This window comes from Chrysochloris asiatica, unplaced genomic scaffold (genome assembly GCF_000296735.1).
Source record: "Chrysochloris asiatica unplaced genomic scaffold, ChrAsi1.0 scaffold00117, whole genome shotgun sequence".
NCBI lineage: Eukaryota > Metazoa > Chordata > Mammalia > Afrosoricida > Chrysochloridae > Chrysochloris > Chrysochloris asiatica.
This window is the reverse complement of record NW_006408635.1, coordinates 8,201,086-8,207,202: the sequence shown is the minus strand read 5'-3', so window position 1 is coordinate 8,207,202 and position 6,117 is coordinate 8,201,086.

Sequence of the window (6,117 nt, the reverse complement as noted above, 5' to 3'; positions counted from 1 at the left end):
ATTTAGTTAATTAAGTGATCCTTTATCATTATAAAATTTTCCACTTTTTCTTTAGTAAAATCTCCTTGTCTTGAAATCTTCTGTCTGTGATATTAATATAGTCACACCAACTTTCTTACACCTGCTGATAATATCTTTTTCCATTCTATCTGTGTCTTTATATTAAGTCTTCCTTTTATATAAACGATATCTTTGACTCTTCCTTTTTTTCTGTCTGAAAATCCCTATATTTTAATTGAAGTATTTAGTTTTTTACACTTCATTTAATTACTGATATGATTGAGTTTAAGGTTGCTATCCTCATTTTTGTTTTCTAGCTGGTCCCCTGTTCTTATGTTCCAGTCTTCTTTTAGATTAATTGGGTTTTATTGTTCAGCCTTCCATTTCATTCTTTTCTTGTTTCTTGGTTGTTTTAGCTATATCTCTGTTTTAGTTATTGAGTGACTATTATGAGTATTATAGCCTTAAAACAGTCCAATTAGAATTAATATTATCAGCTCACACAAAGTATAAAAGCCTTATGAGGGTATAAAAGCATTATGATTCTATTTCCTTCCCCATTTTTTGAATGATTACTGTCAAATATTTTTTACAAATACATTTGTTGTTGTTACGTGCCATCAAGTGGTTCTAACTCACAGCAACCCTGTATAGGGTTTTCAAGGAGCAGCTGGTAGGTTTGAACTGCCAATCTTGCAGTTAGCAGTCCAGTGCTCATCTTACAGTACCACAGAAGCCTAGCACTGGGGAAACCACCTTCATGATTGTGGTATCTCCACTGCCAGGTTAAGTGTACATACAGAAAAAATTTTTTTAAATAAAGTTTTATAGGGACCCAGCTATGTCCAGTTGTTTCTGTATTGTCTATGACTGCCTCTTCAGTAAATGGAAGGAATGAATCGTTGTGACAGAAACTATGTGGTCACAAGGCTAAAACATTAACTATCCAGCCTTTTCATAATCAGTTGTTTCTGAAAGAAGTTAAGGGAAGAAAAAAGTGTTTTCTATGACCAACATATTTTCAGAGCTTTTCATTCCATCCTGTAGATCTGAGTTTCCATCTGTTTGTCTTTCCTTGTAGCCTAAAGGACGGCCTCCAGCGTTTGTCATAGTACAGGCCTGCTGGGGATGAATTCCGTCAGCTTTCATTTATCCATAAATGTCTTCTCTTTCCACCCTCATTGTTGAAATATATTTTCACTGGATATCAATTCTGAGTTGTGAGGTGTTTTTGTTTTCTTTCAGACCTTTACAGTTAAACCACTGTCTTCTGGCTGCTCTTGGTTCTCCAAGGAAGCCAGCCATTATTTGCACCGTTCTTTCCCTTTATAGAAAATGCCTTTTTACCCTCTGCTTGCTATTTAGTATTTTATCTTTGGTTTTCAGCAATTTAACTATGATATGCCTGAATGAGGTGCTCTTTATTTTTACTCTGTTTGAGCTTTCTGGATATACAGACTTGTTGTTGTTAAGTGTTGTCAAGTCGATTCCAACCCATAGCAACCACCAGCCTTGCAGTTCAAACAACTTTGCAGTCTGACGCATTAGTCCATAGCGCCACACCAGGTCTATAGACATAGGGAGGTCAAATCTGAGGGACTGGAGCCATAGTTTCTGTAAATTATTTTTCTGCCATTCTCTCCTTGGACACTGGGACTCTAAATACTTGTGTGACTCAGGTTTCGCCTGAATGCTCCAGATATTGAGCTGGCCTCTCTATCCAAGCTGGATCTTTCCCCGTTACTCATTCCAGTGAGTCCATCCCAATTCATACTGACTCTACATGACCGAGTAGTACTGCCCCGTAGACTTTCTAAGACTGTATTCTTTGCAGAAGCAGACGGTCACATTTTCCTCCCATGGAGTGGTTAGTGGATTCATTAGCTGCCAAGCGCTTTAATCACTGCATCATCAGGGCTCGTTCCAATGTCTCTCAGTTATGTGCAACTTCTATATTACTATCAGTTCTCAGGCAACCTGTCCTAGGCCTTGTGATGCCTTACTTTGAATAATCATACTCTAGGAGCTCTGGTAGCGTAGTGGTTACGAATCGGGCTGCAAGCCTTAAGGTCAGCAGTTCGAAACTACCAGCTGCTCCGCGGGAGAAAGATGAGGCTTTCTGCTCCCGTAAATATTTACAGCCTCGGAAACCCTGTACAGGGTCGCTATGAGTCGGAACCGACTCCACGGCACACAACAACAACAACAACAACAACAGTCCTTGGTTAGGAGTCCTGGTGTGGTGCTGTGGGTTAATGCTCCAGACTGCAAAGCCGTTTGAACTGCAAGGGCGGCAGTTCAAGCTCCTTGGAAACCCGTATAGAGTTGCTATGGGTCAGAACTGACTCGACAGCACTTAACAACAAAAGTCCTTGGCTAAGGAGTTCTGGTAGCGTAGTGGTTACGAGTCGGGCTGCTAAGCTCAAGGTCAGCAGTTCAAAATGACCAGCGGTTCCGTGGGAAACAGATGAGGCTTTCTGCTTCCATAAAGATTTACAGCCTCAGAAACCCTGTACAGGGTCACTTTGAGTCTCCATGGCACATAACCACCACCACCACCAGTCCTTGGTTACAGATTCACACAATGAATCCCCATACGAACATCTGTTACCAAGGGCCCATACTGCTCCCGTCTTCTCTGGTACCCTGTTCTGCAAACTCCCACAGCCCAGGAACCACCACCCATCTCTGCCTCCTCCTCTCAGCAAGGACACTGCTAGCTTGGGTCTCACCTCCTTGTGTGGCATCAGGCAGAAAGCCAGGGCATTCAGGGGCTCAGCTTATGCATTTCCCATATCTCAAGATCACAGTCCTGCACTGCCTGTCATTCAGTGCCTGAAGACAGTTGCTTCAGGTAGTCTATCCATTTTTATAGTTGTTCTCAGCAGAAGGACGAGTTTGTTACCAGTTCCTCTATAGTGGCCAGAAGACGAAGGCAAGCAGATACGATAATTCTTGTTCTGAAACAGCGGTTGTCAACCATGGCATCACATTGCAATGAATAAGATAGATAATTTGTTTTTAATACTTGTTATTGTTGTTGTTAAGTGTCATTGAGTCAGTTCCTACTCAGAGCAACCCTATAGAAGGCTCCCAAGGAGCAGCTGGTGAGTTTGAACTGCCGACCCTGCAGTTCAAACTGACCTCTGGTTCCGTGCTTATCCTACAGTGTCACACTCCATATTCCTGGTGTGGTGCTGCGGGTTAATGCACTGGACTGCAATGTCTGTTTGAAACCACAAGTTAAGTGATTCAAGCTCACCAGCTGCTTCTTGGAAACCCTATATAGGGTCACTATGAGTCGGAAATGGCTTAAAGGCACTTAACAATAACTATATGGAGTCCTGGTATGACGTTGTGGGTTAATGCGCTGGACAGCAAAGATGGTTTGAACTGCAAAATCGGAAGTTCAAACTCATCAGTCACTCCTCAGAAACCCTGTGCAGGTTCGCTATGGGTTGGAGCCAACTTAATGGTACTTAACAACAACAACAACATATATATACACATGGTGGTAGTGGTGATGTGCCTTGGAGTTGGTTCTGACTTGTAGCAACCTCTCATAGGGTTTCCGAGGCTGTAAATCTTTACAGAAGCAGAAAGCCTCATCTTTCTCCTGCAGAAAGGCTGGTGGTTTCGAACTGCTGGCCTTGAGGTTTACAGCCCGACTCATAACCACTATGCTACCAGAACTCCTTAAGTTGGGGTTTCAAAAAGTTCATGAAAAGGTGGAATTAATAGATAATGGACTTTTCCCACAAACTTTTTGAAGCCCCCTCATATGCATTAAAGCACAGACCAATTCAACTCTTTCTCCATGTAGGTGTAACTCAGAGACCTGAATTGTACTCTTTGGTGAACTATGCAGCCATTCTTACTTCCCGATTCTCAGTGTCCCTCCCTCCCACGTCCCTATCTAGCCTTCCAAATTGCTGTTGTCAATTAGATCCCACAGTGTTGTTGGTGTGCAGTGCCATCAAGTCAGTTCCGACTCATAGTGAGCACCCTGTATAGGGTTTCCAAGGAGCAGCTGGTGAGCTTGAAGTGCCAACCTTGCAGACCAAACTGTCTTCAGTCCAGCACATTAGCCCTCAGTGCCACCCAAGATCATGTCTAGATATGTCTTAAAAGAACATTATGCTCTTCAATTTCATCCAAGTATATAGGGGGACAAGAACATTAGTGAGGTACTCACACCATTGAATGGTGAACCACTCAAGATCAAGAGGGCAGCATTCACCCAAGGACAAAGTTCAGAAGGGAAGGGATGGGAAAAGAAGGAGAAATGAAAACTAGAAACACAGAGAGGAGGAGGGATACATGATGGTCTATCGAGGGGACCGCAAATCATTGAGATAAAATGAAGTGGATCATTTGTTGAATGGAAATGGAAACCTAATTGTCTGTAAACCTTCACTTAATTCACAATAGAAAGTTTATATAAATTTTATTTTAAAAAGCATTATGTCAAATATTTTCTGCTAGTTAAACTAGACTATTGTTTGGCTTTAAGATGACTTCAGGGGATATTTTTGGTTTAAGGGTTAAAGATTCTCTCAGGGCAGCAGTTTCAGGGGCACACCCAGCCTCCATGACTCCAGAAAGTCTGGAGTCCAGGAGAATTTGAAATTCTGTTCTATATAGTTCCCCTTCAAGTTAGGATTCTTATATAGCATCTTTGGTTAAAATGTTCAATAATGGTGGTTTCTTCTATTTGAGGGACTTCAGGTGTGGCACTGTAGGATCAACTTTGGACAGTGAACCACAAGGTCAGCTGTTCAAAACCCACCAACTGCTCCTCAAAAATCCTATACAGAGTCACCATGAGTCAGAACCAACTCAATGGCACTTAACAACAACACCAATTATATTTTTGAGAAGTCCTGGTGTGGTGATGTAAGATAAGCACTGGACTGCTAACCACAAGTTTGGTAGTACAAACCCACCAGTTACTCCTTGGAAATCCTATACAGGGTCACTCTGAGTCGGAACCCTAACCACAACATTCTGTTTTTGAAGGTCATTTTATTAAACTATATCATAGTCACATGATTTAACACAACATCAAAATGTGATGCCTGGTGGCTCTGGGGATTCTACAGACCTGAAAATTGCTCCCACAAAACCAAGACAGCACATTGAATTTTCATATAACACAGCCAGAGTGCTCCTTGGAAGCCAGGATGGCCAAACTTCATCTCTCACACTTTGGACATATTATCAAGAGGGACCAGTCCCTGGAGAAGGACATCATGCTTGGTAAAGTGGAGGGTCAGCAAATCAGAGGAAAACCCCCAATGAGATGGACTGACACACTGGCTGCAACATGGGCTCAAGCATGGCAACAATTGTGATGAGGTTGGCGCAGGACCGGTAGCGTTTCGTTCTGTTGTGTATAGGATCGCTATGAGTCAGTGTCATATCGATGGCACCTAACAACAACAACAACATAAGTATCATTCGATTCTAATGGGTTCAAACAATAAGCCATGCCAATTCTAATAAACCCAAGTCACTAGCTGTGGGAGAAGGGCGCACCCAGGAGACACAGTGTCTGGAGAACAAGAACATCTTCAAATGCATCCCAAGGGTAGAGGTGGCCACGTGTTTTATCTTATATGCCTGTGAGTGAGTTTTTAATGTGATGTTTTCTTTTATTCATTAGTAATACCAAAAAAGGTTTTGTCCTCATTAAGAATTTAAATAGTACCGGAAGATGCAAACATTATGAATACCATCAGAACACTGTCAGATACCGTGCTGGAAGAGAGGCCCTTATCAATAGCCAGAAACTAAAAGCCGGATTCAGAAGAGGACATGGAACTAGGATATCATTGCTGACATCAGATGATCTTGGCTCAAAGCAGAGAATACCAGAAAAATATTTACTTGTAATTTATCAACTGTGCAAAGACTTTTGACTGTGTGGATCATTACAGACTGTGGATAACATTGCAAAGAATGGGTATTCCAGAACACTTCATTGTGGTCATGAGGAACCTCTACCTATTCCAAGAGGCAGTCATTAAAACAGAACAAAGAGACACTGAGTGATTTACAATCAGGAAACGTGTGCACCAGGATTGTATCCTTTTACCGTACTTATTCAATCTGTGT